Raw genomic sequence first — 27,577 nt, forward strand, 5'->3', positions numbered from 1 at the left:
ATATGGTGCCATATGTGAGCTGTTTTCTCAAGAAATATGGACTTGCCCCTAAAAAACTTTTGCCAAAAATCAAAGCGATTCGAGAGCAGGTCTAAAAGTGAACTTATGCGAAGTTTTGTGTGGGAGGTACCCAAAGGAGTGGACAAATATAGTCCATATTCGAACCTGATCTATATCTGGTAGATATATTAGGACGTGTAAAGTAAGGACCAAATCGATCACTCCCTTCAAGAGTTATCGTGCGCACAATTTTCCGAACATTTTTGAACTTTTGTGGGGGAGGTACCTGAAAGATTGAACCGATATGACTTATCTTCTAACTTAAACTAAGTTTATACAAAATATTACGAAGACCAAATTTTGGACCGAATCTTCAGATCCGTTCAAGAGTTATGCGCTCCAACCACCTTTCATCTCCCAGGCTATTTTCTCAGGAAGTATGGACTTGCCCCTGATGAAACTTTTACCGTCGTATGGGGGCAGTGAATACAAGATTCTACAACAAAAATCAAAGCGATTCGAGAGCAGGTTTAGGACCTGAACTTTTCCAAAATGTTGTGTGGGAGGTATCCGAAGAAGTGGTTATTGTGCGCAAAAATTTTCCGAACATTTTCGAACTTTTGTGGGGGAGGTACCCGAAGGCGTGGACCGATATAACCCATCTTCGAACTTAAACTAAGTTTGCACAAAATATTAAGAAAGCCAAATTTTTGACCGAATGGGTTGATCCGTTTAAGAGTTATCGTGGGCACCAGCCAGACAGACAGACGGACGGACATGGTTAAATCGACTCCAAATTGTCTGAAACACATTTCATCCAAACATACTTGGGGTCTAAAACCATTATTTCGATGAGGCACATTTTGTCCTATTTTATTGTAGAACACTAGGTTATACTACCTACTAAAACAATGCAATATTGTGTTTTTATACCCTCAGCATTTATGCTAACGAGGGTATATAGTTAGCATAATGCTGAGGATATAAAAACACAATATTGCATTGTTTCAGTAGGTACTATAACCTAGTGTTCTACAATGAAATAGGAAGTTTTTTAAGTAAGGATTTTAGAAAGTGCCGCTTAAATCTTTATGGTCAGTTTGATTTTTTTGGTTAGACCGTTTTGGCGCTGAGAGCCTCAAATGAGATCTGGCTGGTTTAAAATCCTCAATACTAGAGCTGACAAACTATCGATAGTCGGAATTTTGTTTTGAACGCTGTCGTAAAGCTTTGTTTATATCGGACTCAGAAGCAATTATGTTTTACATACAGATAACCCAAATAACTTGTTTTGGTGGCCAACGTAACCTTCGTGTTACCACAGTAATCAAAACGTTTGTCAGTCTATCGATAATTTGACAGATATATTCAACACGTGTCAGACCAAAATCATACAAGGCGTTGATGACATTTGCCACATGTCAGACAGGAACCTCGTCCTCAATATATAGCACGTTTGTTCTATTTTAGAGCTCGGCTCAGAGACCTGCGCCCTATTGACATGAAGACCATATGTTCAAGTACCGAAGTTTTTTTCAATACACAATCCAAATCACATAACAAGTGATATTATATTCAAACATATCCATAACATCACAGACATAACCCTCAAATTCACAGGTACACTTAAACACTCTATATGCAGATTTCCTACAACCTCTGGTGATTTCATTATTTAAGGGGAAATAAGGCAGACGACATCTCTTCAACCTCTTACAACAACCAGATTTCGAAAGATTTTCTCAATTAGTTTGGAAGTTACAAATCCACACAGCGTATTGTATTTCCTGAGCCATGAAAAACTTATCTATAAGGGGTATCGTAAGAAACGACGTTCGGACTTGGCGATTAAAAGTAGGTTGCATATAATTGAACCAATATGAATCTGTGTGCACTCATTGATATGAGAGCAATCTCAACAGTCCCTCAGGGAATTTGTGGGAACATATGTATGGGGAAGTTACAAGAAGAAGTGGACCAAGTAATTCTTATTCGTAATTTATGTGTGTTTGGAACAAATATTACAATGCACAAATTTTGGACAAATTATGGTTTTTCTGCTCACTTAATTTGGGGGCTGTTAACCTTATTTTTTAAAAGCTTATTTCTTATTATTGCTCAGAAAGCATAGCCTTCCTTCCATACGACTTTTGCAATTGTAATCAAACGGTCGTATAAAAAAATCAGATTACTACATTTAAGCTAAAAATGAGTGAACCATATAGCCCATTTTCGTAATTTGAAACTGAGCTAAAAACCAGTAAAAAAGTATCAGTCGGCTTTGCCGACAGAGATATACCCTCAGCCTGTGTATATTGAAAAATTTTTTTTCCACAAAATACGTATGTATTTAGGGGTTTTTTTCAAAATTTGGGCGTTTGAATCGACAAAAATGTTGATTAGGATTAAAGATCAAAAGTTTTGCGGAGGAGATACTAACAGGAATGGATCGACATTGACGATTATGGAAGTGGATCTTCAGCCACTACATATGGTGCCATAGGGGGTTTTTACACTTTTCGGGCTGGTTGCTCAAGAAGTATGGCCATACCCTTAATAAAACGTTTACCATCTTCACTGAGGCAGCGAATGCAAGTTGCTTCAACAAAAATCAAAGGGATTCTATAGCAGGTCTTAAAGTGAACTTATCCGAAATTTTGTGTGGGAGGTACCGGATGGAGTGGACAAATATAGTCCATATTTGAACCTGGTCTATATCTGGTAGATATATTAGGATGTGTAAAGTATAGACCAATTCGGCCACTCCCTTCAAGAGTTACCGTACGAACAATTTTTCCGAACATTTTTGAACTTTTGTGGGGGAGGTACCTGAAGGAGTGGACCGATATGGCTTATCTTCAAACTTAAACTATGTTTGGACAAAATATTACTAAGGCCAAATTTTGGACCGAATCGGCAGATCCGTTCGAGAGTTATCTTACGCTCCAACCACATCACACGGTGTTATAGGGGGTTTGCAACTTTCAGGCTATTTTCTAAGGAAGTATGGACTTGCCCCTGATGAAACTTGTTCCGTCGTATGGATGACAGTGAATACATGTTGCTAAAACAAAACTCAAAGCGATTCGAGCGATGGCCCTAAACTGAACTTTTCCGAAATTTTGTGTGGGAGGTACCCGAAGGAGTGGACCGATTGAGTCCATATTGAAACCTTATCTAATACACATTTCACGATGGGCAAAGTAGGGACCACATCGGTTACTCCCTTCAAGAAATATCGTGCACACAAATTTTCCGAAAATGTTCGAACTTTTGTGGGGGAGGTACCGGAAGGACTGGACCGATATAGCCCATCTTCGAACTTAAACTAAATTTGGGTAAAATATTACGAAAGCCAAAATTTGAACCGAATCGGTTAATCCGTTCGAGAGTTATCGTGCGCTCCAGCCAGACAGACAGACAGACGGACGGACATTGCTCAATGGACTCCAAATTGTCTGAAACACATTTCGTCCAAACATACTTGGGTCTAAAACCATTATTTCGATGAGGCACATTTTGCCCGTATGAAAGTGTACATACCCTCGTTAGCATAAATGCTGAGGGTATAATAAAATAATGCCGCACTTATTTTTATATATGTATATAATGTCGCTCCTACATTTCAAAACTCTCTAATATGGCGTTTTTTCTTCCTTTGTTAACGTTATATAAGTGTCATAGAAAAAATACAGATAAAAAAGTACACCTTGTGGATACAGAGATATTCGTTATAGAATGGAAATGAAATCCTGTCTCACAAATATTGTGTATATGTATATTCCGAACCAAAACAACGCTGTTATCCCGCTGTACCCATCCATATAATGGTGTTCGGTATGATAAAATCGAGAGTCATACCCAAGTATATATGTATATCTTGGGGGTCTTTTTCTTTAATTTCATGTCATTGGTTCTTCACCAATATTATGAATTTAATGTTAATTTTCGAAAAATTCCACGGAAACTTGAAATATTATTTTTTATCAAGACTCGTGGATTCAATTTGCACTTAATTACTGGAAATTTATTTTTGTGTTTTCAATACCATGTTCTAAAGGTTGATTAACGAACGTGTACCGATGTATTGGTCAGATTTAAATTATAGGTTCGGTTTCCAACATCCCAGATTTCATGAGTACGATAAATATTTGGATGATTTACAATTAGTCATTACAATAGGATCGCTCCCCCTTTTTCTATATATGAATAACAATTTGATACGCTCATGCTCGTTACTGTATTTTTGAATTTGTTATTGCCTCATCATTACGTCGATGATGCGAATAATTACAACCGACACAGCTGTTTTCAGTGGAGCTTTTTTTACGGTGAATGCATTTGCAGCAGTAGCCAGCAGGATCATTGCAAGTAATGCAATATGAGGTTATCCAATCGCACTCTCTCATCGTTCGTCCAACAATTATAAGCTAGGACAGAGTAGAGATAATTTGCTGACTAAAAGCAAATAAAACTCTGCAAACGAAAAATAACCCAAAATTTAAAGCTTTTTTCACTGCAAAACCACAATCTGCTCCAATCCAGTCAGCTATGGTAGAGTGCTTTGAGCAGAGCAGCATTATCAACACAACAAAAACAACACAAGATACAGCTGTTTTATTTCGCTTTTTCGACCAATTCGTAAGCGGTGTTTACAACGCTCACAATACTCATGCGCGTCAGACTTCTTTGAGACTCGACTCAAGAAGGTCGTTTTAATTTGTTTGCACGCTTGGCAATAAGCCCATTATTTCGGTTAATTTTTTCGTTTCGTTTCTTTTCGCCATTCGCCGTTGGAGTATAACGCGCTCTCCGCTATTTGTTTTGATTAATTGTTGATTAAACGTCGTTGGGTCTAAACGCGGCACGCGCTACGGGCTTGAAGAAAGACTTACATTTGAAAAAGAAACCAAAAACGTCTTCAAGTTTTGTGAATTGGTTATTGGTGATAAAGTGTAAGTGTTTCTTCTTCTACTTGCAAAAAGGATTATGCTGAGAAAAACAAACAAAACCAAAACACAAATGGCAAATGTGCTGCAAAGGCAATTTCAAATTACTACAAAAGGAAATAAAAGAAAAACAGCAAAAAATACTGGAAAGAAATGAAAACAAAATTTGAAAATAAAAGGAAATTGAACAAAGTGTTTTGTGTTGTTGGTTGTATGCAACAAGTTGCATGTTGCCTCCAAAAGCCGTTAAACTTTAGTGAGTTATAATTATAAACTATTGAAAGCAGAACCAATGCAAAGAGCTGAAGTTGTTGTCACAGTGACAACAATTGTTTGTAAAGATTGCAACATTACAAGTCGACCATTTCGATAGACTCCAACGATTTGCTTGTGACCGGCCACATGTTGTGCTGGCATTGATGCTGGTTGGCTCCTTACCGCAAATCGATAACCACCATTGTCCGAAACCTCAAAAAATAATTATCTGAGTTTTTTTCTACTGAACTGCGATTGTATTTGCATTACTTTTTCTTGATTGTCTGTCTGTCTGTCCACTTGATTGGTGACTGAGATTGTTTTCGTATTGTTGTTGTTGTCAATATATGGCAAGAGTGTATTTGTTGTGGTGACTCCTGTTTGGAATACTGTATGTTGTCGTTATGTTTTCTTTTCTATTTTAATTGTTGATTGTTGTTTCGTTTTATTGGATCGCGCGAGAGATAGACTGTGTTTTGAATATCTAAATATATGAATGCCATAGCATCGCTTTTACTGTTCCAAAAAATTCATGTGGTCCGAAATGCACAAACAAATTAAGATGTGGGAAAAAATTCATACCTAAAAACAAATTAATGTTTCAAAATATAAATAAACTTAACAATGATTGGTGAAATTGTGAAATTCACAAAAAAATGGGAAATTAGTTAAAAAAACAACAGCTCAGCAAATAGTCGTAAAAACACCGCAACATCCTTCAAGAGTATTGCCAATTTGGCATTGCAAAGGAATTTTTTTTTTCAACAAATTTGGAAGGGTATGCAATTAAAGCCAATTAAGTGCAAGGAAATTTTATAATTGCTTTCTTTTGCATTAGTTTTCTTACGTTCATTTTTGTAAGAATGGAAGCCAAAATAAGAGTCATACTTATAACTGTTAGAAGTACTTCTTACGACAGCAGTGTTATATTTAAAAAATATTTATAGGCACAAGAATTTGCATGTTTTCACACATATTTGTTTATCGCTTTATCTATTGCATATGTTACTTAGATAATAAGAAATAATTCGCATTGGTTTCCGACATACAGAGCTGGAAAACCATTATATCAGAGTTTTTCTTAACAAAACTCCATTTTTGGAAAATGTTGACCATCCTAAGATCATTTCGGGATAAACGACTTATCTCAAAGTTTTTAAAAATATGTATTTCCGTTCTCTTGACTTAACTGCATACACATGGTGATGTATGTACGTGTATGAAAACTAAAACCGAATGTTTTCAATTTAAATTTGGCTACAGAGAAACAATTATTGTTAAATAAGTACATTTTCAGAAAAGTTAAAAACAATCGGACTACTTTAAATAATTACAATTAAATTAACTTGATACACGTTTGAAATTTTATGACGTGCAAAGTATCGGCCATATAGGAATAGAAGTAATCGTGTTCATAAATCATTTTTGTCACCGATTGTTAATTCTATATGGGATTCGATAATAATCATGTTGAAACTAAAGAAACCAAAAAATAAGGACGAAATATTTTGTAAGCTGTGGGCGTGGTGCGCTCTGAAAAACGAAATTTTTCCCCAATTTTAGAAAATATGTAATTTTTGCGAATTTGTGGAGAAGGAGATAGTTCAGTTCCGTCCGTTTAACACTTTTTTAAATATATTGAAATTACATGGGCAAAATATGTCGTTTTTCCATAGGTTTCCCATATTAATTATAGTTTTTTTACACAAATAGATTTTTTAATATAATTGCCTGTTTCACTGAGACGATTCTAATCCAAGATGATTCGAACTACTAGCAAATTTCTGTTTTTTATACCCTCAGCATTTATGCTAACGAGGGTATATACATACACTTTCATATGGGCAAAATGTGCCTCATCGAAATAATGGCATTAGACCCCAAGTATGTGTGGACGAAATGTGTTTCAGACAATTTGGAATCGATTTAGCAATGTCCGTCCATCTGTCTGTCTGTCTGGCTGGCTGGTGCTCACGATAACTCTCAAATGGATGAAACGATTTGTTCCAAAAGTTGGCTATCGCAATATTTTATCCAAACTTAGTTTAAGTTCGAAGATGGGTTATATCGGTCCACTCCTTCAGGTACCTCCCCACAAAAGTTCGAAAATGTTCGGAAAATTTGTACGTACGATAACTCTTAAAGGGAGTAACCGATTTGGTCAATACTTTGCAAATCGTGAAATGTCTATCAGACTTAGATGAGGTTCCAATATGGACTCAATAGGTCCACTCCTTCGAGTACCTCCCACACAAAATTTGGTATAAGTTCAGTTAAGGACCTGCTCGCGAATCGCTTTGATTTTTGTTTTACCAACTTGTATTCACTGCTCCCCATACGACGGTACAAGTTTCATTAGGGGAAAGTCCACACTTCCTAGCCTGAAAGTTGCAAAAAACCCCTATGACACCGTGTGATGTGGTTGGAGCGCAAGATAATCCTCGAACAGATCTGCCGATTCGGTCCACAATTTAACCTTAGTAAAATTTTGTCCAAACATAGTTTAAATTCGAAGATAAGCCATATCGGTCCACTCCTTTAGGTACCTCCCCCACAAAAGTTGAAAAATGTTCGGAAAATGGTGCGCACGATAACCTTTGAACGGAGTGACCGATGTAACCCATACTTTGCACATCCTACTATATCAACCAGATATAGATCAGGTTCGAATATGGACTATATTTGTCTACTCCTTCTGGTACCTCTCACACAAAATATCGGATAAGTTCACTTTAAGAACTGCTCTCGAAAAGTTTTTTCAGGGGCAAGTTCATATTTTTTTAGGAAAACAGCTCGAAAGGTGTAAAAAATCCTATGTCACCATATGTGGCTGTCGGAGAGCACGATAACTCTCGAACTGTTCAACCGATTTGGTCCAATATTTCGTCTTCGTCATATTATATTCAAACATAGTTTCATGGGGCAATACCGGTCCACAACTTCTGGTACTTCTCCCCAATATTTAAAAAATGTCGCTAAAATGCTATGACGATATCACTTGAATGTGGCAACCAATTTGGTCCAAACTTTGGATCTCCAAATATTTTGTCAAAATTTAGTTTAACTTCTAAAATGGCCCATAACGGTCCTCCCCCCCAAAAGTGTCTTAGTGCAGTTAATTCCTAATCCACATTTTTGTCGGCAAGTTCAAATTTCCAAAAAGAGAGACCTTAAATACATTTGATCTGTCCGTAGGTGAAAGTTTCACTTCACATTGGCTAAGGGTATATATCTGTCGGCAAAGCCGACTGACACTTTTTTACTTGTTCTTAAGATATTTGATTCATTTTTATACCCTCAGCCTTTAGGCTAAAGAGGGTATTTACACTTTGATACGACCAAAAATGTGCCTCATCGAAATAATGGTTTTAGACCCCAAGTATGTTTGTACGATATCCGTTTCAGACAATTTTGAGTAGATCTAGCAATGTCCGTCCGTCTGTCTGTCCGTCTGTCTGTCTGTCTGGCTGGCTGGTGCGCACGATAACTCTCGAACGGATCAATCGATTCGGTTCAAATTTTGGGTATCGAAATATTTTGTCCAGATTCGATTTAAGTTCAAAGATGGGCCATATGGGTCCACTCCTTCAGGTACCTCCCCCACAAATGTTCAAAAATTGTCGCAAAACTTGTGCGCACGATAACTCTTGTAGGGAACAACCGATTTGGTCCATACTTTGCACATCGTGTAATTTCTACCAAACTTAGATGAGGTTCCAATGTGGACTCAATCGGTCCACTCCTTCGGGTACCTCCCACACAAAATTTCGGAAAAGTTCAGTTTAGGATCTGGTCTCGAATCTCTTTGATTTTTGTTTACGCAAGCTGTATTCGCTGTCCTCTATACGACGCTGTAAGTCTCATTAGGGGCAAGTCCATACTTCCTGAGAAAATAGCCTGAAAGTTACAAAAAACCCGTGTGTAGTGGTTGGAGCGCAAGATAACTTTCGAACGGATCTGCCGATTCGGTCCAAAATTTGGATTTCGTAATATTTTGTCCAAACTTAGTTCAAGTTCAAAGATGGATTATATCGGTCCACTCCTTCCGGTACCTCCCCCACAAAAGTTCGAAAATGTTCGGAAAATTTGTGCGTACGATAACTCTTGAAGGGAGCAACCGATTTGGTCCATCCTTTGCACATTATGAAATTTCTACCAGTTTTAAATGAGGTTCCAATATGGACAATATAACTCTCGAACGGATCTTTCGATTCGGTCCAAAATTTGGCCTTCGTAATATTTTACCAAAACATAGTTTAAATTCGAAGATGGGCTAAATCGGTCCACTCCTTCAGGTACCTCCCCCACAGAACTTCAGAAATGTTCGGAAAAATTTTGCGCACGATAACTCTTGAAATGAGTGACCGATGTAATCCATACTTTGCACATTCCTAATATATCTACCAGATATAGATCAGGTTCGAATATGGACTAAATTTGTCTACTCCTTCTGGTACCTCTCACACAAAATTTAAAGTTCACTTTAAGACCTGCTATCGAATCACTTGGATTTTTGTTGAAGCTATTTGCATACGCTACCACCATTACGACGGTAAAAGTTTTTTCAGGGGTAAGTCCATATTTCTTGCGAAAACAGCCCGAAAGGTGTAAAAAACCCCTATGTCACCATATGTGGCGGTCGAAGAACACAATAACTCTTGAACTGTTCAACCGATTTGGTCCAACATTTGGTCTTCGTCATATTATATCCAAACTTAGTCACATGGGCAATACCGGTCCACAACTTTCGGTACTTCTCCCCAATATTTAAAATATATCACTTTGGATCTCGTAATATTTTATCAAAATTTAGTTAAACTTCTGGCCAATATAGGTCCTCCCTAAGAGTACCTGCCCTACAAAAGTTCAACATTTGTGTCTTAGCGCAGTTAATTCCTATTCCACATTATTGTCGGCAAGTTCAAATGTCCAAAATGGGCCAAATTCTGAAGAGACCTGAAATACATTCGATCTGTGCGGAGGTAAAAGTTTCGCTTCACTTTGGCTGAGGGTATATATCTGTCGGCAAAGCCGACTGACACTTTTGTACTTGTTTGTTTTCAATCAAACAAACATTTTTTTGAACAAAAGAAGATTGTTAGTAATTCGAACGAATTTGAATTCGAATCGTATTAGAAAAACAGGCCACAAGAGTTTTTATATGAGTTTTATTTGAAAAAAAATTACAATTTTTGAAAATTTATATATTTTTTTCAATTTGTTGGTATTTCTATGGTTCGTTTATTGGTTTTTGACTCTTTTTTTATTATATTGGAACATATGAAAAACTCAAAATCACTGATATTTTGATGCAAAATATGGAAAAAAATCAAAATTTTAACTTTGACCTTGAATTCCACTGCAACTACTAGACCGCATTAGATGTATAAAAATTATAAACTATCCGTTTAAAAGTTACAGAGGAAAAAGCGATTCTGAACCACTGTTTTTGCTTTTGGACCATTATCTTAGGGAGTATGAAGATAAAGGCCAAGATGAAAACACGAACGGTTTTATCATACTGATTTCATTCAAGATAAATTTCTGCCAGTCTCTGGCCAAACAAAATATCGCAACGAAAGGTCCATACGGCCTGAAGTTTGATTTCTTTTATTTGAAAATTTTGCCTTTTTCAGGCGAAGATAATTTTTAGTATTAATTTTTAATTAATCGAGCTTTATGATCCATAATGCATCTGAAAAAGGAAAGCCGACGATTCGAACCCACACACCCACCACTATGTGACATGCATGTTTCGCCTTCGGTTAAGGCTCTTCAGACATAACGGATGTGGAGCGGCTTCGATGTCCTCGAACTTTTCTTCTTTCAAATGCATTTTGTTTTGTTTTTTACAACAACAGTGGGGATTTTCCCATTTAGTTGTGCTTTCATGACAAACGCTTAGCGCTGCCTTTGAAAGTAAAGAGTTTGGCTCTGAACGCTAACACGCCGTGACAACACTTTTTTCCTGTGTTTTTCAAGGACGTGGGTGCAAATCCCAGCCTGGCTCAGCTGATTTTATTTATTTGAAAATGTTGCCTTTTTCAGGCGAAGATCATTTTATTATTTTTTTTATTAATTTCTCTTTGGAATCGAGCTTTATGATCCATAATGCATCTGAATTTGATTATTTTTTTAATCGATGGACAGACACACTTCGCTAAATCGCTTTATCTCGTCGAGATATGGAAAAGTGTATACTACATGTGGGTCTACGACGAATATATCACTGTGTTACATGAATTTTGGGCAAAACAAACTTATAATACCCTTTCCACATTATGGAGTAGGGTATACAAATGTCTATTGTTCTAAACTTAGTCCCATAAAGGGATAGTGCGACTGTAATTACTTTATTCAGTTGGCTTAAAGTCATCTGGTATTAAAAGACAGGGTGGCGAATTATTTTTGTATCTCCCTAAAAGAGATTTTCCCCGTCCCGATATAAAATTTTGTGTCTCATTTCATTTGTCAAAGATGCATGGCATTGATTCAACTCTTTTTTTATTATATTAAATATAGTTTTTAAAAATCTCTCCATACCTTAGTGATAAAAATGAATATTAACAACAAATCAATAATGAAAACGTTTTATTAAAAAAAACTTTGTTTCAAAAAAAGTTTTACCTCTAGGAAACAAAAAGACGAAGTATTGGCAAAAAGGTGTTGAAATAAAACTGAATATGATTATAATTTTTGAATATGATAACAACACCAACAAAAAACAACCCGTAAGGCATCCAACTTTCAATTCGTTATAGCCACTTGAATTAGTGCGACCTACAAACTAACGTTTGTTACAACTGTCGATTTGATAAAAGTTATGCGTCATTCAATACATAATAATATAAACTGGCGATTGGGCAAATTTGAATTAAAAATTTTCAAGGTCTTTTATTTTGAGCAACAAATTCACAATTGGATGCAATGTATAAACTATATTTTAGGTCCAATAAACTGGAACCAAATGGGAGTAGATTTGCCTAAAGTTGGGGTGGACCCCCACAGCAACATTCCAGGTTTGCTTTTTCAATCCCACCAATATACGCCGCCACCATTATCCGACCCAACCTGGCCTGACCGTTCATTCAAAGTGACACTGTGCTGTCAGTGAAAGTGATTTTATTACTGTTTGGATTTTTCCTTGTCCGTTGTTGTAGTTGATAGTGCACCAAGGTGAAGAGGGATGAGGTGCGCCGGCGTTGTGTTTTGCTCTGCTGTTTTTTTTTTTTTGTTATTATTGCTGGGGCTATGCTGTTATTGCTTTTCATTTGTTTATTTTATTTTGGCTGTCTTATTGTTACTTACTTGCTGACTGTTGTTATTATTATTTTTACACCGCTTTGTGTTTGCCACACAGCCGAATGAATGTAATAACGAACGGTCGGACGGACGGACATGCTGACGGTCGAACAGTCGTTGCCTTAATTTCTTCCATTTCGTAGTGGAGGCTTTAAGTACAATTCATTTAATTTTTGCCTGGCTGCTGTTGCGTTTTGCTACTTTTCGCAAAGGTAATGCTGCTGCTGCTGCTGGTTGTGGTGGTAAGCGTTTAAATGTGCGACTGTTATGGTGGCAGTGATGGCAATCAAAGCAATCATAATAGAGTAATGGCGAACACATTCTCTTATTTGTTGTTGAAATGTTTTGAATTTGTTTGCCTGGTGGAGCGAGCAACTCCACGACTCCACAGATTGTTATATATTTATTTTGTTTTTATTAAGTCTTAGCGACATCGGAGGAGGCACGGGGCATGCAATGAAATGTTATGAGGAGTATTGCGATTTTGAATAGTGTGAATTACAAATGTACACAGAAATACAAACATAGAGACGGGCATAACATACCGTCACCATAAACCAAATAGATTACTTTCTTAAAATGGCAATATTTATTTGTTGTCCTGCTTAGTGGGGTAATTATGGTCATAGTGTTGAGAAATTTCTAGTTTCCAAATTCAGATTATAACCAAAAAGTGTGGAATTCTTATATAACAGATTGCAGAAAACAGTTTTAATTAAAACTAGACCAGATTACAAGTGCTGAAGTGGAACTTGCGGGAGATAGATGGGATTAGTGCAAATACACTGGACAATACATACTAAAATATGCGACAAGTTGCTATGGTACAACAGTATTTTCGGACTATTTTAAGTATACTCTATATAATCGTTTACACCAGAGTTATGTTATAGATGTCAGTTGGGGAAATTCATTTAGTCCTCTCTATTGTCATAATTAAAACTAGAGTTTTGCCTGTTGAAATACGTAATGAGTTCCAATTGTCCACAGCGATTGCGTATACGTAATATAACACGTTTGTTTGTATGATGTTACTCATACGTTTTGGAACTAGGACTGTGAACTAGGAACTAAATTGCCCAACTCTAAATAAAACATGAATATAACAATGGCTAAAAATATGAAGTTAACGTAATTCCTGACTTCTTCTAATTAAGTCCAACCATACCGTCAGGAACCATTTTCCGACCATTAATAGAAGAGACGATTCATTTGTCAGCATGATTTTAATAGAGGCAGAAACAATGGGTTAGGGACAAGCTACTGTGATAACGAGTTGCCCTAATTAGGCACCATAGGAGGTTCTAAGGGGTTATGGCCTCTTGCAAATTTTACAAAATCGAACCATTTTTTCTTTGCCCATTTTAAAGTACAGGTAGAATTAGAGCGGCAAAAAACGGTGGCATTATCGATAATATCGATTATTTTCTTTTAAAAAAATCAATATCGATAGATAGTTTTTTCTATCGATATTAGATGTGTAGATGGTTTTGTAGATGTGAAAAAGTAAGTCCGTAGTCACACGTACAAATTTTTTGGTAAACTAAATTGCACTTTTGTGTATTTTTATTAAATAAAAGCAACTGTTTTTTCTCCATTATATTTCTGTGGAGCACTTGTGCACAATTTCAACAAACGCATAGACTTTTCCGCCATTTTTATTTCCAAATTAATGGGGATCACAAATTAGCGATTACATCGATAGCTATCGATTTTTTGAAATGAAATATCGAAAATATCAAATTTTGGGAATATCGATAGTTTGCCAGCTCTAGGTATAATAGAATATGTTGCTGAGATACGAGCGTTAGAAAGGAAAAAATCATTGTGATTTTTCTCGAAATGGCATTTTTGAAAGCGGTGCCCACTGTAGCTCGAAAACTGATGATCGGATCTTCATATGTTATTGCGGGATTATTATACACATAAAAAGCTTGTCCCTAAGCGAAAGACTTTAACAAAAATTATGGACGGATTTATGACGATAAAACTATATTTTTTATTAGTTAAAACTGAAATTTTTATTTTGACAGATCACCATTTTTTTTAATGAATATTTTTAATTTCGTTTCCCTTAAGGATAAGATTATTAGGTTCTTAATGATCCCACAAAAACATATGCTGATCGGTTTATTCGATTACTAGCTACAGTGGGCACAGCAAACTGCATTAGTAAAAACAGTGTTTCGTGGTCGGCCATTTGTCGCTTTTTGTCAAGACACAGTTCAATGTATTTCAACAAAAATAAAAAAAATACGAAACTAGCTTAAGGCGTGACCTTTCAGATGAAAACAAAATTTTCTTAACAATTTTGGTATATTGCTTGTAAAAAATAAAAAGTAAAGAAAACAGGAAAATATTTAAACTACCGTGTGATTATTTATAATTGATCCCAATTGGGAATATTTTGTAAAATAAGATATTATAAAATAATAAGATATTAAAACAAAAAACCATTTCGCATTGTAGAATAGTTTCTTCTAATCGGATGATTATCTCTCAACTCGTTAAAATTTGTCAATAGATTATTCCTCAAAATAAAAATCAGAGCAAACATTTTGAGGCACCAAATAAAAATTCTCGAAAGTCAACCACCTACTTTATTTAAAGCGATATTATATAACCCTATGGAAAAATTCAATATCCATCCATTTCAGATTCTATTCAATAACATTATGTCCAATAATTGCAACAGAATACACACGACCTTGCCGGTCCAGAAAACCATATTTGCCGTTATGTAGAGGTCAACACATTGCACACATTTACTTCCCCCAAATAAGGTAACACAAACACGAAAAGGTTTTTGATCCCTCCCCATTTTAAGTTCGAGGGAAGCCCTGAACCATATGACCATTTTATGAAAATAATAACAAAAACAAAACTGAACAATTTATGTCATGGCATTGACACATATTGACTGATTATGTTAATTCCGAAAAAACTCGTAGCTAAAACAAAAACACAACAACAACAACAACAATTATAAACAAAGCACACACATTCATACAAATCAACTAAAAACATATGAAGAAAGAGGAGTAAGACAACGAAAAAAAAGTGTTAAATAATACCACAATAATAACGAAAAAAGTCATTTGAACACGGCAGTTGTATGCTGTAGCTGTCAATTAACTAAGTCAGCCACAACAACAGTAACAACAACACACCATACTGGTAAAATAACAACGTGAAATATAATATTGGGTAAGGTAAGTGCGTAAAAATACACAATATTCACCTCCCAACGAAATGGGAAGGCACAACTCCCTCCTTCACCTCCGTTTGCTTGCGCGCTCTCTCACTCTCTCCAGCAACCAAACAGCCAGCCACTCATATGCAATACCCAAGCAGTTTGAACGTTCAAACACCTTTTAGCAGAGAGCAGCAAGTGAATCGCTGCTTGTAAAAGTATGTATTAAAAATGTTATTAAATATTCAGTTCACAACAAGTCTACGCAACTGCTATGCGAGCGTCTCAAACTGTTGAGCTCGCGGTTAAGCAATTGTTTTTTTGTGAACAAAAACTAAAACTAACATCGGAGTAAGGCTGAGACTATGCCATGACTTAGATAAACACCAAAAATACAAAAAATATCAGCCAATGCAGCAACAGCCATCCATCCACCTTCTTTACTTTTCGTTTCTCTTTACCACCCATCCCAGCCGTTCAGTAATCCATCCATCTATCCATCAATCGCCTGGAAATATTTACGTTGCTGTTCGCAATAAGTCGTGCTGAGAGTGTCATGCAAATGTTTAGCGCCACTTTGGTGGCTTCTTTTAATGGTGGGGTGCTTTGTCTGTGGTGCTTTTTTGGAATACTCTTCTTCATCGCTGCCGCCTCTATTGATGATTATGCAATTGAAGGCATTTCAAATAATTATTAACAAAATCAAAACAACACGAAAAAATAAATTTATTTTTTTATGTAATATCATAATAGCAGTTTAATAAACATAACCACCACAACCCCCAACCCGGTGTGTGTGTGCTATTTGTGCAGATGTAAACGCAGATATGGAAATATAATTCGTAAAAACAAAAACACCGAGGCAGATGCGGGATTGAAAAATGTTTTGCTTGGCTGCCTGAGATGGGGTTGCAAATGGATGCATGAGTGTATAAATGAAATAAAATATTAACAAAAAAGCGAAATTGTAAAAAAGAGCAACAGACGAAATTATTACTTAAGAGCAGATAACGGCAACCAAGGTGAGGTGAGGTGAGGCGTTTATAATGGCGAAGGCAGCAAACCATCATCTTCCCAAAACAATTGCAACAAATGTGGGGAGTATTAATAGCTACATTAAAAGCAACGTTATAACATAATCTTGTTTATACGAAAGTAAAAAAAAACATAAAACACACAAATTAGTCGAGCAACACGAACTAATCTCTTCGCATTTTAAAACGAAAGACTTAAGCAACAAACTTGATTTACCATTTTCTGTTGGCAGGAAAATTTATGGCTGCCCTCATTATAGCCGGTGTAGTAAACGAAAACGAAAGATGAAAACACTACACCAACGCACCGTTAACCTTCCACCACAGATCAAAAACACTTCCGGCTTTTAGCAAATCCCCCCAAAAAACGGCAAAATTTGTAAATAATAAAACCATGATCACATCAACGGCATCTTCGTCATCGTCGCCATCATTTGCATAATCAATTGGGTAAACATAGCTAACGAACCGTTATGTAATAACCCAAACAAACAAAGTTTAACAAAAATGCACAAAAGGCACATCTGTCTTCCTCCTCGTTCACACTGACTCCCCTTACCCCAACTCTGCTACACATAAATTCCATATGCAAGTATGTACATAAGCTCTGTAACGGTTTAAAAGGCTACAGTACGATGACAATATCTTCTTATCAGGCTTTTGCTGTTGCTGTTACCTCTGCTGCATTTACTACCACAACACTTTCATGTCCATGTCCGTGTTAATGATAAAATAACGAAACAATGTTACCAATATCTGGTCTTTTTCCATGGCCATGGCCACAGTTTTATGAAAACCACCAAAACGAGTTCCTCTGAATCTCCCAAAAAATACAGAAATCATCGACTAGGCTGCAGGCACACATACATATGCAGATATATAACACCCAATCGTATACCAGCAGCAACAACAGTACAAGCGGACATTGCACATACACTCGCACCCAACCTCAACTCTATGAAAATCGAATGGCTTAGCAATGATCATCAACGATCATCATCATCGTCGTTATTAACATGATAATTACAGAGATTATAATGAAGTTATTACGTGATTTTAAAGTCAAGTTTCAAGTTTTCTTGTTGTTCAACCTCAAAACAACAACCCAAAAATGAGAAAAAACAACAACAAAACCAGAAAAACAAAATTCATCTCTTGGAATAGTGTGCCCTTAAATCGAAACGAGTTTATGACACTCTTAACGAACGCATCCACACCACAATACGGCAGCTGATGTTGCTATTTTTGGCCATGTTACAGCATCAGGAGGCTATCAGACGCACTACTGATTATAACCGGTCGTTGGGTGTCTTGTTATTGCCTCCTGGCATATGTTGTTTGGCAGAGTTCTTGAGTCAACCAAACACACTCTGCAATGTCTTTATTTGGTGACATTCACTGCGATCTCGAGTCGAATCGACCCTCAGCATTTGTTTACGAAATTTCTCTACTTATGCAACCGCCCGCCCGCCAGAGCAAAACTTCCAAAAAAGGCTAAGTGATGAAAATTAAAAATACAAATATTTAATTTACTAAAAACGATTTTGTGTCAGAGATACGCCCCCACAATTTTGCAATATTATTTTTGGGTGAAAGGTAAATCTGTTCGCGCTCCATAAGTGTTAAAAAACGAAGATTCAACAAATCACAGTTTTTAAGTAGTTGCGATTGCAAAATTCATTTCATGGCTGTTTGCAGACAGATATTTTTTTATGAATTGTTGGTGTAAACAAAAATTGGGCCACAGCTGGGCCTATTATTTATAATTTGTTTGGTATTTACTTTTAATGACTGGGAAAAAGAAGAATATGCTGTAGAGTTTAAGAGGGGAGGTTGGCGTGTTTTATTTGATATTTTATATTAGATGTTCGTTATTGTTTAGGAAACACATTATTTATATATGTTTGTTTCCACAAACATCCCAGAAGGGGCAAGTATGAGTGCAATCTAATTCATATTATCTCAATAGTAAGTGACCTCATTTGTATCGCCGAGTCCGAACGACACCACTTGTAGAGAAGTTTGAAATATTTTGAGTGGATCGGAAGAGATCACCAAGCATACCACCAAAACAATGAGTGTGTCAATAGATCATATTATATCTGACCGTATACCTGAAACAAGTGAAGCTGCTTTGTATAAAATTTTGATACCGGATAGAGGCATATGGATCGATGGAACCCTAGTACAGATGCCAAGCGGAAGCTGCGGGTTCACAGATGGAGCGGTGCTGAGGGGAAGAATGACAGCAGCAATTAAAGCTATAACAACCAATACGGCGAAATCAAAAACTGTCTTGCAGTGTAAAAAGTCAATTAACGACTACTCCCATCATGGTTCGGTTAATATTATATGGGTACCAGGACATGCAAGGATTAGGGGTAACGAGATAACTAACTCCTTGGCAAAGCATGCCAGGGAACAAACTACGATAAGCCTAGTCAATACTAAGCCTTTAAAAGCGGCATGGCCAAAAATGCCCATATATCCCTCTGGAACATTGAAACCCAGAGGGGAAACCCAGACGAGGACAAAACAAAGGAACTACTTTAAATGAGTAAAAACGACATTCGTATGTTATTTAGAGGTGTCCTGACGGGACACCTAGGACTACAAGCGCACCTGCACAAAATAGGTTGTGCAGAAAGCAGTGAATGCAGAGCATGCGGAGAAGACAACGAAACGTTGGAACACTATCTCTGTCATTGTCCAGCATTCGCTACGCTGAGACACTAGCTCCTGGGAAGTGACACTATAAAAGAACTGAACCAAATCAGGGAAAGCGAGTTAAAAAACTTAAGAGATTTTGTTAATGGCACAGAATTTCAAAATTGATGAATACTTAATTAAGTAACCCAAATAATAATCTTTCAGACTTCCGAAATTAGAGCGCACAACGGTCCTACCCTAGCCTAAGTGTAAAAACATACGGACATGTAGCGATATCGCGCCTCTTTTCAAGCTAACCTAACCTGAATATTAGTGTCTGATTATGTTTGCTTATTAAAGATTAAAAAATTAAGGGGTTATCTCTTGTTGTGCAGACCAACAAAAATAATTTTTATGATTTTTTTCAAAGAAACTGAAAGAGCACATCTTCTTTCATCTACGCACAGATCGAATGTATTTAGGGTATTTTCAAAATTTTGTGGCCCTTTTTGAACATTTGAACTACAGACAAAAATGTGGATTATGATTAAAGTCGCACTTGAAGGAATGGACCGACATAGCCCATTACGAAAGTGGATCTTATTTTGGGAGTCATATCTTTTCAATAGATATTGCGCCCGCTAGTCATTTCAGTGTGTCATCGTATAGCTTTTGGACCAGTATGTAAAAGCGTTTTGCAATGCCAACGATAGCTCAAAAACGTATATTTTTATGGGCGTTTTAAGAACCAAATAATATTGTCTTTAAGCGAAACATAATTAAAAAAAAAATGTGAACAGTCAAAGCCAAAATTTCGATTTTAACGAAAAAAATAGTCCGTTTTTATAACCTCAGCATTCATGCTAATAGTACGGTTACAATAGAGTTTTTTGCCGGGTTAACCCACTTCGAGAGGATTTATTTGAGGTTTGCGTTATGGAATTGACATTTTAAATCCAAACCCACTGGGTTAATCCGGTTAAGTGTAACCGGGGTATAACGCGGGTATATGGTAATATTCAAAAAAGTTTTACAATCGTTGAAGTTGAGGTTCACCATTTAATAAGTCGCGAACTGTTGATATATTTTATAAAATATGAATATATTTATATTAATTGAAGTGTTTTAGCCACGATCTGATAATATGGACCATAACAAATAATTTTCGTGGAAGCTGCGTTGGTGGTAATATAAAAAAATGGGAAAAATGTGTTGAAGTAATCAAGTTTTTTTGTGTTCTTTCTTGATTTCTGGCCAAACCACGCAAAATTCAAACCTGTGCTCAAAGAAAGAACTAAAGAATACCCCTTGGGAAACATGGTTCTAGTGCATGACTTTTCGATATATACACTACATCCCACTAAAATCGATGCTGACATTTTGAAGTTTTGATTTCAGTGTTTTTCGAATTTTTCTTATAATTATATGGTGCAACTGGATACTATTTTCAAACTAGTTACAGGATTGTAGAACTCGCGATTCCACGTCGTTCGATGTATATCTCATGAGTGTGCTCCCTACAGCTTCCTAGTAATAGGAGCCCAAAGGCCAAAATTTGGTGCGTAAATTTTCTGAAAAAACCTATTTTTTGGCTTTAAAATTTACAACTGTCGTACAGGTACCCCTGAACCCCGCGTGATTTTAGTTTTTTTACGTGCCGGATCTAATAAGACCTTTCGCGTTCGAATTCATCCACTAAAACGCCGGATATATATACCTTGAAAGTAGAAAATTCTGCAAAAATATATTTTGACAATTCCGCGAATTGAACCGCGACTTTCTTTGATTATTTTTACATAAATGTAATCCTTTATACGCGATTGTAATATTTTCCAAAAAGAGGTGTCACAAATTACAAAGATTCGGGAGTAATATCCCTATTTATCCCAAAATAGGATGTGGTGGCACATCCGCAGTTCTTGACGAATCTGTCTAAAATCATTCATATTGACGTATTTTTAATAGGCGGCCATTGAAATCGGATGCACCTTATAATCATATGCACATCGCGCAATTTTTGCCCACTTGAATGTTTTTTGAATAGTAAGATGCAACTGATGGCACACTTTGGCCGCTGAATGAAACATGGGAAAATCCATGCATATTGATAGACATGGACTCCCTGTATCCGAAAAGCACATGCACCTCAACTGATTTAAACCGATTCGCGAATTACACGCTTTTTAACTTTTGTGTTTTTTCTTTGATTGTGATTTCAATATTACTCTGTACTTCTTATTTCTATTGCTTATCACAGAAAGCAAATATACTTTCACGATGACTAATTACTTTTTTCGTAGAAGTTTAAGCAAAATACTTCAGGATTTGGATGGAAATTTAGCGAAAAAATGGAATAACTACCAACATTTATTTTTCAAATTTTTCGCATTTAACCAAAAATATATTTTTGAAATAATTTCCAACAATAAGTTTCCGTTCTTTGTTGTTGCTGTAATATGCAAGTTATAAGCGCGATCTTTATAATTTTGGTCTCACATTTTCTACGCGTTGTCTAGATTCTGTACGTATTTTTAAATTATTTTTTTAGAGATTTTTTGGCCTCTGATTTAGAATAAATAAAATTTATTTCAAGATTTCTTCAATATTTTTTGATTTTCCGCGAAAATAAAAATAAATTTAGCAAATATTTTAGCATCTACGGATAGATATCAAATGCTGCTAACGATTCATATATACATGTTCTTATTACAGCACAATAGGAATTTTTAAATATTTTTTCTTTACAAGAGAGTAAAACCGCATATAACTTTTGAGTGCAGCATCCAATTTTGTGAACGCGAACAGATTTGAAACCACGATTTTTTTCGTAACCCATGTACCAAAAATGGCAGATGTGCTCGCCAAAAAAGTTTTTAATTTTTTTTCTATGTAATTGTAAAGGAAATTTGAAATTTACCATATACACTTTCATTCGGGCAAAATGTGCCTCATGGAAATAATGGTTTTAGACCCCAAGTATGTTTGGTCGAAATCCGTTTCAGACAATTTGGAGTTGATTTAGCCATGTCCGTCCGTCTATCTGTCTGTCTGGCTAGAGCGCACGATAACTCTCGAACGGATCAACCAATTCTGTTCAACATTTGACTTTCGTAATATTTTGTCCAAACTTAGTTCAAATTGGAAGATCGGTCCAATCCTTCCCCTACCTCCCCCACAAAAGTTCGAAAATGTTCGGAAAATTTGTGCGCACAATAACTGTTGAAGGGAGTAATCGATTTGATCTATACGTTGCACATCGTGAAATTTCTACCAGACTTGGATGAAATTGCAATATGCCCTCAATCGGTCCACTCCTTCGGGTGCCTCCCACACAAAATTTCGGTTTGGGACCTGCTTTCGGATCGCTTTGATTTTTGTTGTAACAACTTGTATTCACTGCCCCCCATACGACAGCACAAGATTCATCAGGGACAAGTCCATACTTGCTGAGAAAATGAGTCAAAAGCTGTAAAACCCCGCTAGGGCTATGTACTGGATGGAGCGTACAATAACTCTTGAACGGATAAACCGAATCAGTCAAAAATTTGGCAGTTGTAATATCTTGCGAAAACTTAAATCAAGTTCTCAGATGGGCTATTTCGGTCCACTCCTTTGAGTACCTCCCCCACAAAAGTTCAAAACTTTTCGTTAAAATGGTGCACACGATAACTCTCGAAGGCAGTAACCGATTTGGTCCATACTGTGCACATCGTGATATTTCTAACAGACTTAGATCAGGGTATAATATAGACTATATATGTCAACTACTTCGGGTACCTCCCACACAAAATTTCGGAAAAGTGCAGTTTTTTGTTTTTTGTTTTTTTCGGAAAGCCGAAAAGTGAGCATCATTCTCATTAACATGAGAATACTCGATGCTTAAAGAGTTCAGGCTTTCACTAAAAAATCATCATTTCAAAAACTGAAAAGCCAATTGATAATTCCCTTCGCCGGGATGGAATCATGATATTGGTAGCGATCAGTAAATTGCAAGCTGTCAGTGCGTTTTGTAAACATTTTTCTCTGCAAAGAGGAAAGTGATGAAGTTAAGCCAATGGAGGAATACTCCAGACTTAAACAATCATATGATTGAATCTTCAACTTAAACAGAACAAACCAAATAATTAATTTTATGGATAAAGAGCGCATATGTAAAATGAAACGATCTCAGATTAAGTTACTCTTAAATTCAGTTTAGGACAATTTCTGGGATCTGTTTTAAAAATATAATTGTAGAAAAATTCGTAATCGTCTGTTAAGCAAGTTTCCAACTGTGGCAATCATTAATCTCATAAAAATCAATGAAGAATGTTCTTTTAGCCTGATAGCACATCGACTTAAAGCTTTAAATAAGCGTTTACAGTTCACTAAAGTAAACTAGGCCTTTAGACATCAAATAGTGCCTCAGGGAAATATAGTTGTGTGTGCAACTTACAAAATACCATTGCTTAAATTCAGTTTAAGACAATTTGGGGATCTGTTTTAAAAATATAATTGTAGAAAAATTTCGAAATCGTCTGTTAGGCAAGTTTCCAATTGTGGCAATCATTAATCTCATAAAAATCCAAAGCTTATCGTAGAGAAATACTTTTTTGGATCTACGGCGCCCAAACGTAACGTAAGAGTGGTGGTGTTCTGGATATTATTCTCGACCTGTAGTGTTTGGACAAGTCTTGCTTGTACGCAATTTTGGGAATATATTTTTCACTTCCAACTTCTTGAAGTTGCTATGTTGTACTTTGAATTAAACCGCTTATTTAGTCAGGTGAGGAATATATCTCACAAGCTTTTTTCATTTGCAGTAGGTATATGTTCTAATATATTGTCACTGATCATATCCTCGATAGCTTTGTGATTTCCGCATAACCCTTGATATCATTTCCAGAAATTTTCGCATAAGATTACGGCTCCTTTCCAGTCTTCGCAGACATCATCCTATTCTATGGAGTGTGTTGATATGTTTTTCATGGATCTTTTCAAGGATTTAGCGTAGATTAGGTAACCCTACCCAATTCTTTTCATTACTTTTTTCATTTAGTCATTTGTGTTGAAAACACAAAAAATAAATTACCGAATTTTTATAGTCGACATTTGATCTTCCTATAAACAATTCTTCAGAAGACTCTTGGCTCTCGGTTAAAAACAAATCCATTCCATCAAAGTTTTGGTTTTTTAATCTAAAAAGCGGGTAGTAAACGTTAAAATTTCGATAAAAGAAAGGTCAGTTTTCGGTCACTCGTTTAAATCCTATGCACTTAAAAGCACAAAATATGTAAGAAGGTAGGTGCATTCGTTTCGTCGAGCTAGAGTGATCACTGAGAACCACGAAACCTTTCCTTTCAATGATTATATTTCAATCTATTTTGATACAATCGACTTGGAATTCCACTACTACATGCTACGTACACTTCTAATTTGCAAGTGGCGGTAACCCCTTAAAACAGTTAGTTTACCATAAATCATTGTTTCAAGTGTTTCCAACATCCGTTCAAAAAGTAACATTTTTTCTAAAAAAATGTACATTAGTAGTAGTATTGGCAGCATCATACTATTGATACTTCTTACTTTTTCTATGGTGTTGTTGAGAAATATCCTTAAAGATACAAATTCGAAAAATATATATGTTTGTATCAAATACTAATTTTGGCCACAAACAAGGGACGACGTTGGAACGTAATACCATCGAAGTACATATCTTGATCACTCATGCAAAACTCATAATTTTATTTAATAACAAATTTAATAACATTGTTGCATTTTTTATGTACTGCTCATAAAAAACATTTATTTGGGTTTATTACATACATGCACAAACATATGTAACTGTATATACATACATATGTACATACATATTCGTATATGAACACATTGTGCAAATTTGTTAGAGATTATATTTATGTTACAACAAAAAGTTCATAATTGAATCGAATTTCCAGCACCACCACCATATTCATACCTCGCTGTCTTCAAGTGAAAAATCGTGCTTTTCAAAGTAACTCTTCAAGGTCAGTTATGTTTCATGGCATTTCTACCTTACTTCCGCTTTTCTCTGCTTTTTGTTGCTGCTATTGTGCAGATAAATGGAAAGTTATCCGCCCGCCGGTTTTGTTCAACGTCAAACGACTAGGCATGAAAAAGAAGTGGAAATTCAAGTTTACGAACATCTCTTAACGCTAAAATGATCATGCGGTGGAGGACCTGGTACCCTCCCGCATAGGAAATGGTTGTATAAGTATTTGTGTGTGTGTGTGTGTAATTTTTTGCAATATTGGTTTGTTGGTCGAAAGTAAAACGACTCGGCTTGCAAGTGTATGTGTGTGCATGAAAGTGAGTTTGTATTTCTTTTGCGGTTAAATGCTTTTTTATTACAACATCCTCTTAAAGTGTGCTGAACTCATTATTGAAAGTGAAAACGGCAAAGAAGCAGAAAACCAATGACGAGGGACTCGCTCAAGGCATCTGGCAATTCCATGTTGAATGCAACAAATGAGTTAACAAAACTAATGTTTACATCAACAACATTGCTAAGTTCCCTAGGTTGAAAGCCTTAATGGCGGAATTGTGGATATTAACAATTTCCCACACAAACCCAAAAAAACATAATTTGAAATTGTTTCAAAACAAAATGCCTACTTTAATGATTATGTCCATCCACATTCATATTCATAAGATACTCATACATAGTGTGCTATTTAAACATTAGTACTTTAATTAACATTTCGAAATCGTTTATTAAATTAAAGTGTTTTGAAGAAGACGAAGAAATAAACGTCAACACACCAAAAAATTCCGTTCGTTCATTAAGAAGGATTATTTAGCGTGATTACAGCGATTAGCACCAGCCACCACAAATGCCGACACCCAACTCAAGTCACAGCAATATTTGCCAGTCTTCAGTGCTTCTGTCTGTGTCTGTGTTTGTCTGACGCCTGACTCTTTCATGATGGTTATTAATTGAATTGTATCCATTTCTCAAGCGATTATGTCATTAATTTGCCATGGAAGCTCCTCCATTTTCCAGTCACTACCAAAAAATTGTGCAACGCAAAATGCCTACCACCAAAACAAAAAAGAAATAAACTGAAATTTTGATATGTTCAGTAAACATTCAGCGATTTTGAAAAGCCAGCCTGAACAAAATTAAATGCCTAGAAACAATAGCTGAGAAAAGGAATTGTACAGTAACACGAAACGTTTGAGTTTGTATGGAAGAAGTCTTTCACAAAAGTACGTTATAATAATTGTGATGTTTATTTGTTGTCGTTTTTTTTATTTTTGAAGAAAAGAAAAAAAAACTGAAATGCAAATACAGGCAACAGAGGGATATAAATTGTGATAAAAATTTGTAAGCTGTTATATTTATTATACGAGTATGTATGTTCTAATATAAGGTGTATAATCTGAAAATCTAATCGAAAATCAATTCGAAATCAATTCTCTAAGACGATTCGAATTCAAATACGTTCGAATTACTGCCAAACTCATGTTATTTTTGACAATTTTTGTTTGATTGTAAACAAACATTAATCAAATAATTTTTAAAAATAAAACATATTTTGGTAGTAGCACGGACAAATTTGAATTCGAATCGTCTTAGTGTAACAGGTCATTAAAATATTAAAAGAATTCGTATCGAGCAGCATGATTACAACATTCATAATCAAATTTTGCAAAAAATCAATGAAAGAAATGGTATTACATTCGAGGACAATTCTAGAATAGTTTTTCTAAAATACATTTTGGTTTTGCTCAAAACCATCAGGAAAAAAACGTGGACCCGTAGTTACATATTTTCTCATGGAAATGTAGGTGCACTAAAATTAACAAGTAAAAAAATCAGTCGGCTTTGCCGCCGTATGAACCGACAAAAATGTGGATTAGGATTAAAGTTCAAAGATCTTATTTTGGGAGTCATATCTTTCCGATAGATATCGAGCCCACTAGTCATTTCAGTTTGGACCAGTATGCCAGGAAACATGGACTTGTTTACGGAACACGGACCACAACGAACAGCATCGTTATACATTTCAAAAGGATCTTCGAAGAGACCCTAAATTGCACTTAGACAGAAATGTTGAACTTTTGTGGGGGAGAGGAACGATATGGACCATTTTAGAAGTTAAACTAAATTTGAACAAAATATTTGGATATCCAAAGTTTGGTCCAAAATGGTTGCCCCGTTCAAGAAATATCGT

General features: G+C 35.9%; 1 protein-coding gene and 1 long non-coding RNA gene across 2 annotated transcripts in view; one reads left to right on the forward strand and one right to left on the reverse strand.

The window, feature by feature from the left end:
- LOC141404851 (uncharacterized) overlaps positions 1 to 27,577 on the reverse strand; it is a 312,536-nt gene that overhangs the window by 15,613 nt on the left and 269,346 nt on the right. The window lies entirely within an intron of this gene.
- The window catches only part of LOC141404846 (uncharacterized), a 39,479-nt gene continuing 16,549 nt past the window's right edge, over positions 4,648 to 27,577 (forward strand). Inside the window, exon 1 of the mRNA XM_073988614.1 lies at positions 4,648 to 4,955. The gene's annotated coding sequence lies outside the window, so the exon portion shown is untranslated. The remainder of the gene's footprint in view (positions 4,956 to 27,577) is intronic.

The sequence above is a fragment of the Musca autumnalis genome, unplaced genomic scaffold, assembly GCF_047663935.1.
Source record: "Musca autumnalis isolate F117 unplaced genomic scaffold, ASM4766393v1 scaffold_5, whole genome shotgun sequence".
In the NCBI taxonomy this organism is placed as follows: domain Eukaryota; kingdom Metazoa; phylum Arthropoda; class Insecta; order Diptera; family Muscidae; genus Musca; species Musca autumnalis.